This window comes from Ornithorhynchus anatinus, chromosome 2, assembly GCF_004115215.2.
Source record: "Ornithorhynchus anatinus isolate Pmale09 chromosome 2, mOrnAna1.pri.v4, whole genome shotgun sequence".
NCBI lineage: Eukaryota > Metazoa > Chordata > Mammalia > Monotremata > Ornithorhynchidae > Ornithorhynchus > Ornithorhynchus anatinus.
The window spans coordinates 28,685,620-28,697,817 of record NC_041729.1 but is presented as its reverse complement, the minus strand read 5'-3'; the positions used below and the strand labels follow the sequence as shown (position 1 = coordinate 28,697,817).

Sequence of the window (12,198 nt, the reverse complement as noted above, 5' to 3'; positions counted from 1 at the left end):
CCCAGCGCTTAGAACAGGGCTCGGCACATAGTAAGTGCTTAACAAATACCAACATTATTATTCAATTTTCAAGAGTTGGGTTGGACAGCTCTCTCGAGTGCATCACGATTTGAGGCCGGGCTTGGTCAGAATGGGAATAGCGAATCATTTTCTACTCACAATTGGAGCAGCCTCTTCACTGGTCTACCTGTCTCCAGCCTCTTCCCCATTTGGTCTATACTACCTGCTGCCGCTCAGATCACCTTCTTGGAGAAGCATCACTCAGCACACATCTCTCTGCTCCTCGGAATCTTACAATCTATATCTATCTTCCTCCCCATCAAAGAAAATCCCCTTACCATTGTCATTAAAGTTCTAGCCTAGTTTTTTCTGTCCTATATATCTGTTCTTTTTCCCCATTAATCCTCAGCTCACACCCTTTATTCCTTCCTCCTAGACTCAAAGCTCTCCTTTTAGACCGTAAGTCTGTTACGGGCAGAAAATGGGTCTGCTTTTCTTGTCTTATGCTGTCGAGTCAACTCCGACTCATGGCGACACCATGGACACATCTCTTCCAGAACACCCCACCTCCATCTGCAATCATTCTGGTAGTGTATCCGTAGAGTTTTCTCGGTAAAAATACGGAGGTGGTTTACCATTGCCTCCTTCCGCGCAGTTAACTTGAGTCTCCACCCTCGACTCTCTCCCGTGCCGCTACCGCCCAGCACGGATGAGTTTTGACTTGTAGCAGATGGCCTGCCACTGGCTAGCTACTGCCCAAGCTAGGAATGGAACGGGTCTGCCTCTGCTTGACTCTCCTTCCAGTAGTTGTGACTGGTAGAGTACTGAAAAGTCTCCAGGTAAGACCCTGAGAGGGGAAAGTGTTCTCTAATGCTGAAGAATTGTACTTTCCCAAGCGCTCAGTACAGTGCTCTGCACATAGTACACCCTAATAAATACCACTGATTGATTGATTCCAAGCTCACCTTCCAACTGTTCTTCACTCTCAATTCTCCCTCTTCCTATCCCTCAACTGATGCTCTTTCCCAGATTTGGAACTCTTTCCTCCCTGCACCCTCAATCCCCTCAATAAATCTATTAGATGAAAGCTCTTTCCCATCTTCAAAGTCCTCCTAAAACCCCACCTCCTCTGGAAAATCTTTACTGGGTGTCCGTAACATCTCAGTCTTATCAATCCAACACCTACCTCAGCATTTATGAATTTGATTCCTAGCTTCAGCCTGTATATATATGTGTATAGTTTTCATTTTGTTTGAATATTTATTTGTATATTCAACTCTCTGTTCAGCTACTGCATCCTGATCCACTTGCCCTACCTTTTAATAGAGCCTTGTCCTTCTTTTTAAAAATAAATAGCTTCCACTATTTAAAAATATTTTTACCCATCTTTCTCTCCCATTAAATTGTAAGTTCCTGGAAGACAATTCGCTTCTCTTGTACTCTCCCAAGCATTCAACACATTTATAAATACTATCAAGGATGATGATGAAGATTATTTTATAAAAGGGAAAGAAAGCAGGAAAATATATTCTCCTGGTACTTTGGGGAAGAGAAAAATGGATCTGGGGGTCCCCTTTTCTTTTCTTTTTTTTAGTGGTACTTGTTAGCAATAATAATAATAATAATAATGATAATTATGGCATTTGTTAAATGCTTATTTAGTGTCAGGGACTGTACTGGATTAGCAAATCAGGTTGGACACAGTTCTTGTCCTATGTGGGGCTCACAGTCTCAATCCCCATTTTACAGATGAGGTAACTGAGGCACAGGGAAGTTAAGTGACTTGCCCAAGGTCACAAGACAGAGACGTGGTGGAGCCAGGATGAGAACCCATGACCTTCTGACTCCCAGGCCCATGTTCTATCCACTACGCCATGCTACTTAACTCTGCTTCATCAGGAAAATCCAGAATGAACAAGGCAGTCCTGGGCAGGCGGATAGCAGCTTCCTAGGTCAAGCACTGTTCTAAGCACTGGGATAGTTGCTGGTTTATCAGGTTGGACACAGTCCCTGTCCTACATGGGGCTCACAGTCTCATGATTTAATCTCCATGTTGCAGGTGAGGAAACTGAGGCACAGAAAAGTGAAATGACTTGTCCAAGGTGACACAGCAAGCAGTTGCCAAAGCCAGAACGAGAACCCAGATCCTCTGATTCCTAGGCCCGAGCTCTTCCCACGAGGTCATGCTGCTTCATGCTGCTTCAGGCCTTTTATCATGAGGAAAACCAGAATGAAGAAGGCAGTCCTTGGCAGGCGTATGAGAGGGGACGGCGACAGTTTATACTGTGTTGTCTCAAACTGGTTCTTTTCCTTCAAAGTATTTGCATGCCCTGAGCTAGAGTGGCTAGTCGAGTTGAGAAGCAGCATGGACTAATGGCTAGAGCATGGGCCTGGAAGTCAGAAGGACCTGGGTCCTAATCCCAGCTCCGCCACTTGTCTACTGTGTGACCTCGGGCAAGTCACTTAACTTCTCTACGCCTCAGTTACCTCATCTGTAAAACGGGGATTAAGACTGTGAGCCCTATGTTGAACAGGAACTGTGCCCAACCTGATTAACTTGTATCTACCCAAGTGCTTAATACAGTGCCTGGCATATAGTAAAGACTTAACAGATACCATAAAAATAAAATTAAAAAATTAGAGCAGTGTCTTTAAGCAAAAGGTCTGGGGAAGCTGGAAATCTTTGGTTGAAAGGGAATAGGACATGGTTATTATTTTTTTAAAAAAATCATTATTACAGTTATTGGTAGTACTAGTATTAATTGTCATTTCTTAAGCAAAAACAAGGAGCACCTTTCTTTCCTTACTGCTAGAATCTTTGCCAGAGACACTCCTAGAAGCTATTTTCATATATTCTGAATGCTTCCTAACACTGATCCTATTTTCATTTCACCTTTTTCCTTCAAAGTCAGGCTTCCCAAGGTCCCCACGTATTGTCATTCTACATATGGCGCAAATTATAGAACTGCATATTTGTTAACTGTAGAAGATATTTCCAAGGACGGGGCCTCGGCATTCTACTTCAGATGGCCACTTATCTTCAATCTCTCCCTGCTCCCTTCAAAGGTTCCATCTGTAGCCAGGAGCTTCTCGCCCCCTGAACGAAAAGGATTCTAGGAATTCAGCTGAGGACTTTGCTTGTAATTCATCATAATGTTCACAAGAGCTGATTCTAAGAGAGATCAGCACCCAGCTGAAATAGCACGGAGCACACAAAGCCAAAGTGAGAAGTACGAACGACTGCCGACGAGAGCCTTCCACCGGGAAGAAACCCAGTTACAGTCACCGCTGCGGTCATGGAAACCACTGGGGTAGAATCTTCGGACAAACTAACGTTTTAGAAATGACCCACCTCCCTTCCTGGGAAATGAAAGTCCCTGAGGAGAAAACAAGGCCAGAGGACCACAGGGATTACGAGAAATGGATTTCGGAGAAATGGAAGCTCGATGAATTTTTCAGTGTCTCCCATACACGCCAGGGAGAGTAGGGCTTGCCCTCCTTAGGCTGATTAATCCCTCAGCCGAGCAGAGTGCCTTTGGAGTAGTTATCTAAAAAGAGGAAGGCCATGAAACCAAGCCCAGCACGCCCCACTTCTGCCAAGGAGCGAAGCTATTCTCCAGATGGGCTCTGCTCTATAATCCTGCCATCTGAAGGACACCAATGCCAACATCATCCCCGTCCTGCTGGTTCGAATTCTCCTCAAGTAGGTGAAGGTCAGTGTAGGTCACCGGATATTATTTCTCTACTTCCCCTGGGCTGGCTGTCCCTCTTTTCCAATTCTCTCCCTGCTCTGCTCTTCCCCTAACGCCTCTCCAGCTCTTTTTTTCCTCCTTGTGGAATGAAGACTGGGGTGGTTGGCGCAGTGGAAAGAGCCTGGGCTTGGGAGCCGGAGGTCATGGGTTCGAATCCCGGCTCGCCCACTTGTCAGCTGTGCGACTGTGGGCAAGTCACTTCACTTCTCTGTGCCTCAGTTCCCTCATCTGTAAAATGGGGATTAACTGTGAGCTTCCCGTGGGACAACCTGATGACCCTGTATCTCCCCCAGCGCTTAGAACAGTGCTCTGCACATAGTAAGCGCTTAACAAATACCAACTTTTTTTTTTCTGTTGGGCCTGGTGATGGTCCCTGCATTGACCACCAGTGTCTCTCTGGGTCTACAGCCAAACTAGAGCATGGGCCTGGGAGGCAAAAGAACTTGGGTTCTAATCCCAGCTCCACCCCTTGTCAGCTCTGTGACCTTGCGCAAGTCAGTTCACTTCTCTTTGCCTCAGTCCTTCATCTGTAAAATGGGGATTTAAGATGGTGAGCCCCATGTGGGACATGGACTCTGTCCAACCTGATTAGCTTGTATGTACAGCTCTTAGTACACTGTCTGACACATAGTAAGCACTTAAATACCATCAAAAAAATAATACTGAACACTGCACTAAGAACTTGGGACTCGGATGGTTGGAACACCAACTTCCTACAGGCCTCGTTTGAAAGTCCGGGGGAGGGAAATTCCCATCCAGATGGAAAAAGTCTCTCTGCCCCGCCAAATCTGGGAAAGGCCAATGTCCACAAAGGCAGCCCTGAGTATTCATCAAGGTCTAAGTCACTTATTCATTGGATCCAGGGGAACATTTCATCCCTCATTACTCTGCAACTTGCCATCCATTAGCTCTCTGGGAGCACAGTGGAGTATTTAACCCCAGGTCTTGGGCCCTGGGCACAAGAGCTGGTCCATTCTTCCGATTCCTGTGATTTATAGCAAGGCAGCTATAGCTGCTCTTTTTTCCATTTGTTTGCTTTAAATAATTATTTAAGCTTTATTGAGTATTTATCAAGTAAACTGGCAGTTCCTGAAGTTTGCTTATTGTAGCCAGAGTTTTAGGAGGGTAATTTGTATGCATCTCAGAACCTCCATGACAAATCCTCTCTCTGGATTGAAATTATGATATGAACATGATGTTTTATGAGATAATAGAATGAAGGTTCAGAATTCTACGGGTGTTTTTCCAAGCTTCCCCCGGAAAGAAATATGTGAGCGGCTCGCTTGGCTGTGTATTGGAAAGGTAGATGGAGAAAGGAGGTACTTGCAGAGGAGTTCAAAGGAGGAGCAGATAAATAGATCAGATCGTGACACGTTTAGATTCATGAGTTTTAGCGCTCGCCCAGTTAAACACTATAAGGCTCCATGGTTTTCCTCATCTTTATTGAACTTTCAGGCTGCAGGATTGCAGTGGTGAATCGGGTAAACGATTACTGAAGAGCGTTCATCCTTCCCTGCTGACCACGGGATCTGGGATGGAAACTTAGCTCTTCCACTGCCTCTTTGGATAGCACGCAAAAGTCACTCTAGGAGGGTCAACATCAACTAAAAAGAGGACCGAGGTCATTATGGATAAGGAACGTCGCTATCAACTCTGTTGCTTGTACTCTCCCAAGCGTTTAGTACAGTGCTCTGTACACAGTAAGTGCTCAATCAATACCCTTGATGGTGAGGCTGACCACTTTAAACAGTAAAGCCCTAAAGATTTCCCTCTGCGATTTCCATCTAATAATAATAATAATATCTGTGGCATCTGTTAGGAGCTTACTATGTGCCAGCCACCGTACTAAGCACTGGGGTAGATACAAGATCATTGGATTGGACGCAGTCCCTGTCCCATATAGAGCTCACGATCTGAATCCCCATTGTGCAGTTGAGGTAACTGAGGCACGGAGAAGTTAACTGACTTGTCCAAGATCACAGAGCAGTCAAGTGGTGGAGCTGGAAGTAGAACCCAGGTCCACCTGACTCTCAAGCCTGTCTTATTTCCACTAGGTCATCTGCTTCCTCTCCTTCCAGCCCCGGACTAAGGGAATGTTTTTGAAGTGCTTTTCCAAAGAAGCTAAAGCCTGTGGGTGGGTAGGGAATTTGGACCTTTGAATTTGGCCCTGGGTAGAAAGGAAAGGCAGTTTTCATAGGAAACCGGGGGAATTCCAATATCTTATCTCTTAGAGGAAAATCACATTGCTAAAATTTTTAAAAATTATCCAGTTACCATCTAAAATGTCTAGTGAAGTCCTTGGCTCGTTTTCGATCCAATGATAGAGAGGGTGTGCTTTTGCTTCCCATAAACTCACGGCAGAGGAGGTCAAAAGAGCGGAGACCCAGATATTCCAAGCTCTGATTCGTGGATATCCCTGGACAAGTACAGTTTCAGTGGTAGCGTGGAAAGCCATACAATCTAGTAGAGATGATTACTCACTGGACTGGGAGTTAGGAGACTGCTATTCTATCCCCAGATCTAAGGGGATACACCCTTTAACGTCTTGGGACCGCCATTTCCTCATCTGTAAAAACGTCCTGCCTTTTCCCTGGTGGGAAAGTACTTTACATTCTAAAGGACTATATAGATTTAAGGAAGTTTACCCTGCCTCATCCTGCCCAACTGCACAAATGGAAGAGTAGGACCACAGAGCCCCTTCTTGAGGTCGTTAGGCGGAAACTGCTCATTTAAGGCTGGAGACATAAAATGCCGAAAAACTTTTATTGGAGACTCAGTGGTTATGATTAACAACTAGGAGGCACTTTTACAAGTCTCCCAGGGGAGAAAAATGGTCTCTGACATTGCAGTGTCCGCCCTTCAGAGGACTGTAAAAGCCTGGACATCTTCACCCTCTTTGAATACCTGTAAATCTACCCAGAACAAGGGAAGAAAGTAGGCGCCAGAAAGGGCAGTAGAGGTGATGGGGAGACACCTCCTCTCTCTCCCCCTCCAACTACCCTGGCTCCCTCACCACCCCATCTCCCATCCAGGCCATGGATCACCTCACCTCTTCGTTTCCTGGTGGTGCTGAGGTGGGTGGAAGTGATAACTGGGGCAGGAAAAGAGGGGAAGAGGAGGAGGTGGAGTACAAGGGGTCGGTATCGGCAAAAACTCTGCACATTTCAGGGTTGGGGGAGTAACCGGATGAAAACTTACAGAGCACTTGATGCCATGAGAAGCTCTCCAGTCATGGATGGGGGGTGGGAACTGAATTTCCGCAGGAGTTATAACTGAAGAATAAACTCTCTATTGCTCTACAAGACACTGTTACCTTGGTTTGATCCTACTGTACAGAGATAAGCTCAACCTCACTGAGCCTCCCTCCACTACTGAAAGGAGGCAGGTATTACCAACCCCATTAAACAGAGAGGAAAATGGAGGCGCAGGGAGAATAGGTTACCGACTTCATAATCGCACAGCAAAGCAGTCACCTGAAACTCGGGAAGGGTTTACATTTACAAACCATCTTAATCGATGAAGCCTAAAAGTATCTGGCTCTTTAAACCAAAAGGGCCACTCTTTTCACCTGAAATATTCGGATAATTCAGGCTACGGTAGGCCTGAATTGGGGTCTGAATGATCATTTATTCATTCATTCATTCAACTGTATTTATCGAGAGCTTATTGCGTGCAAACCACTGTACTAGGCACTTGGGAGAGTACAATAAAACAATAAACAGAAACATTCCCTGCACACAATGAGCTTACAATCTAGAGGGGGAGACAGACATTAAAATAAATTGGAGATATGTACATAAATGCCATGGGGTTGGGAGGTGGGGGGGGGGGAAATGAATAAAGGGAGCAAGTCAGGGTGACAAAGAAGGGAGTGGGAAGAGAGGAAAGGAGGGTTTAGTCAGGGAAGGCCTCTTGGAGGAGATGTGCCTTCAATAAGGGGGAGAGTAATCAGACAGATGGATGATCCAGAAAGTATGTGGGCCTAGGCTTTCAATGAGCGCATCCTGCCTTTTTCCCTCTAGCCCTCTTCAGGTGCAAGAGGCCTGTATCTACACTGCATCCTTACAACCAAGATTATTCCTTCCCAGAACTTCCTCAGTCCGTGCTCTCCCTTCGGGAGCTTGGACAACAGTCTGGCTTTAACGTCCTGCTGCGGGATATTGGGTTTGTCCTCTCCAGAGAAAGTTTCCAGTGGAGCGTTCTCCTGCCACCCCTTGGCAGAGCTAGCTTTCAAGGAGGCTTCTCACGTCATTCCACAAACCCTCTGCTGTTATCTGCGTAGAGTCAGTCAGCCTCCGACATTTGGCTGCACAGAGAAACTACAGACGGTGCCTCTATTTTGAATGTTCGCCTCAGACGTATGAAATGTGCCATTCCATTAATATTATCCACAACATATTAAAAGATAACACACGCTCCAAAGAATCAATGAGAAAATTATCTCCACTGAACAATATATACAAAGAAGAGAAATTTCAGAATCCCTCCAATACGGCAAGTTTATTGTTGAGTCAAAAGCGTGAGATGATTAATACCCAAGTGAAAAGTCGACCAGATTTCGATTTCTGCAATAATGCACATGAGCTATTTTTTTCTTTTATAGATTCTTGACACTTAACCTACTCAATGCTTTTTATTTGCATTGATCACATTTTATGGTATGATTAAATTTGTATGGAAGAGAACCAATTAGTTTTGTTTTACACTTATTGAATGCGCTTTATAGTCAGACAAATTAACTCTCAGCAGTTAGTTTGATTTATCTTGCAGCATTAGACTTGGTGGGGCTGAAGCTTAGAATACCAGGTTTAAAAGAACTGTTATTTTGGGATTTGGAGTGGCGAAGGGGGCTGGGGATGGGAGGCGATGTTCTTTCTTGGAAGAGGGGGGCATTATTGAGTTGACAGGAAATTCAAAGGGCAAAAACCCTGGCTGAGCTGATCTTGTTTGGGATTTGCATCCCACATCAAATGGCTGGGGTTCTTCAGAAAGAAAGGAGAACTTAATCACCGCAGTTTTTCCAATTCTTCAGGATCCACATTCGCCCTGTGAATAGAGATCTGCAGAGGGTAAATTGAGTTCACTGCCAACTTTCCAGGTACAGTTTAAGGAGCCCTTGAAGGAGCTCGGCCAGAAATCGGCAGTCTCCCGCAGGGCATAGTACAGATTTATGGGGAGGAGTGTACTTTCCAGAAGTCAAACACTGGGTTGTATAGTAGGAGGCCTAAAGAATCCAAATACCGCAATGTTTTCTTTTCCTACACAAACAGGGGATGGAACACATTTGAGATCCAAAAGTGTCCTTGTCCCAGAGAACGAATCCTGGTAGTCCTTCATTTCAATAATTGAGGGGAAAAGTACTTGCAGGTGATAGCCACATCTTTGCAACGTACAGAAATGTCTGGTCTCCACTGAAGTGTGTTATGCTGGGAAATGTCAGAGATAGGAGAGCAGATAGACTGCAGCCCTCACCAATGAGAGATAAATGCATGGTCTTCCTAGCACTGCCCAATCCCACGTTTAGTGCTTTCTGCAACTAAATAATTTTTCTCCTTGCAGTAATAGGATTAAATATTTTTATCTTTTTTATTCTATTACCATATTCAGCGGCTTGTCCCTATGAATCAAATTAGTAAATTAGACTTGCAAAGAAGAACCAGACATTAACCAGCTACTCTCCCTCCAGGACAAACTCAAATGCATCTTCGGAGTTTAGCTCTGGGGAATGAGGAAAAGAGATCAGGAATAGGGCTGCCAGGGGCCCCGAAGAGATGAACATACCCCATTTTCTAAGAAAGATTTACTGGGGGGACTACACAAAATTCTCGTTTTGGAGGGATAAAAACCATGCCTTTCAGCAGGAGCGAAAGATGAATAAAATTGAACTGTAGCAAGAGTCCTGTTTTCTCAAAACCAAAATCTCTTCAGCCCCTCACTGTTTCTCCCCCACACACCCAAGTATACCCAGACAAATGAAGTAGAACCTCAGCCTGCTGGCTCAGTCTGACCCAGCCTCTGATAAGCCTTTCCTTGTTTATCTTTGAATCAATCAATCACTGATACATATATATTGAGCACCTTCTGGGTGCAGAAATTGTACTAAGTACTTGGAAGAGTCCAGCAGAAGCCAAACACAAGTTTCTGCCCTCCAGGAGTCTGCCATCTAATTGCAAAGGGAGATTAAGCTTATCTACAAAGGGCAGGAATAGGTAAAGCAGGTGTATTTAACTGAATAAACAATTAAATACCAATAGGTAAGCACCTAGGATGAGATCAAGTGTTAAAGGTGGCAGGTGGGTTGACATAAGGGAGAGCTGAGGTCAAACAGATTTGGGGAGAAGGGGGTGTGGGAAGGATTTCCGGGAGAGGGAAGAAGCATGAAATGGAGTTGGCCTTGGGATGGTCAAGAGTGAGGTACTCGTAGAAAGTGATCTCGGAAGGAGCAAAGAGTCCGGGTTGGGGAGAAGTGCGTGAAGAGGACCCTTGCCCTTTGTTGAGGATGCACTGTTTTAAGATCTTAGACAGGCAGCGGAAGAGTAGATCTGGCTTCGCTGCCTCAGTAAGTGGAGCAAAGGGCACGCCGTCTGGAGAATAACATCTTGGCGGGCAGGGGGGCTGGGCCATAGTGGTTCATAAGCCATGACCTAGATAGCTTGACTTGGATTTCCCAATCCAAAAGGCAAAGCCTTCAGTTTGACGGCTGGGAAAAGGAAGAGGCACACAGAGTCTTTGATTTCTCCCTGAAATTAAGGAGACGCAAGGTAGTAAGGGAAAACAGTGGAGTAATATCCAGGAGAAAGCTAATCACCACATCTAATTACAAAGAAGAGTAAATCACTAAACATTTGGTTAAGCGCCTAAAATATAATAAAAAAAAAAAGACACACAATCAGACAGGTGGCCTCCATACTGACAATCTCAGGAGGTATATTCAGAGAGAGAAAATCTAGGCCTCATTAAAAATCGGAGGAGATGAGAGAGTCGTTTGAAGGAAATTTTCTTCTTTTCTCAGAGTTCCTAAGTACAAGGGACACCGCCTTCTCTGAGACAGCAGGGATCACCGACCATGGCTAAATGACCAGACCAAGAGGGAGAAATGAGGTAAGCTTGGCCTGAATTTCCTTGATTCCTGCCTCAAAGTTCCCCTCCTCTTTGGGTACGGCCCCCTACCAGGGGTTTGATTCTGTAGAGCAGGACGTCCCCTCCCTCCAGATGAGGGGGCAGGGCTCTATCACAATCCCATGCGACTGACACAGCAGCTTCGGTGACCAGTGATGGCAGTCAAAAAAAAAAACAACCCAAAAAACACAACATTACGAGCATCACTTTTGCAGGGTAGGTCGATGACATCATACAGACATCATATTTCGCACAAATCCACCTAATTCCACTCATTCATTCATTCAATAGTATTGATTGAGCGCTTACTATGTGCAGAGCACTGTACTAAGCGCTTGGAATGTACAAATCGGTAACAGAGACAGTCCCTGCCCTTTGATGGGTTTACAGTCTAATCCGCGGACACAGACGAGAACAATGGCAATAAATAGAATCAAGGGGAAGAACATCTCATTAAAACAAGAGAAAAATATGGAACGCTTCACGAATCTGCGTGTCATCCTTGCACAGGGGCCATGCTGATCTTCTCTGTATCGTTCCAACTTTAGTATATGTGCTGCCGAAGCGAGCACTCATATCTGCCCAAACCGAGACACTTTCTCAGGGGCCCCCCAACATTCCCCAGTCCCCAACCCTTTTTATGGCACGTGGTATTAGTATTAGTATTATTATAATAGTAGTATCTGTTTAGCCCTTATGTGCATTGTACTAAGCGCCCGGATAGATATAAACTAATCACACTGAACGCAGTCCCTGTCCCATGTGGGGCTTAGAGTCATAATCCCCATTTTACAGATGTGGTAACGGAGGCACAAAGAAGTTAAGTGACTTGCCCAAAGTCCATGCTCTATCCCCTGAGCCAGCCTGCTTCTCAACCGTGCCTCACGGCCCTTACGTATACATCTATAATTGAATTTATTTATATTGATGCCTGCTTACTTGTACTGATGTCTGTCTCCTCCCCTGTAGATTGCCCACCGTGGGCAGGAATTATCTCTATTGCTGTATTATACTTTCCAAGGGCTTAGTACAGTGGTCTGCACACAGTAAGCGCCCAATAAATACGAATGAATGAACTGAATTATCTCAATTCTCCACTGCGCCTTCAATTGCCCCCAGAGCCTGTATGTTCCCCTCCCGGGTCCCTCTGGCCCGTGGAACTTGGTACAGAAGCTGAAGCGGGAAGAGGCCCGGCCCTGGAAATCCAATACCAGACCTAAACGTGTCCAGTGTCAAAGCTGAACAGCTTTGTCCCAAGAGATTTTGGGTAGGGCAGGAATAGCTAACTATTAATTAACCAGTCCCCGCTAATGCTCCTTAACAGTCC

The 12,198-nt window shown here is 45.2% G+C and overlaps 1 non-coding gene across 1 annotated transcript; it reads right to left on the bottom strand.

Annotated features, from left to right (window-relative positions):
• Positions 1-11,336: 11,336 nt before the first annotated feature.
• On the bottom strand, positions 11,337-11,443 carry LOC114809928. Its single transcript, XR_003757699.1, has one exon. It is a non-coding gene; the product is annotated as a U6 spliceosomal RNA (small nuclear RNA).
• Positions 11,444-12,198: the final 755 nt, after the last annotated feature.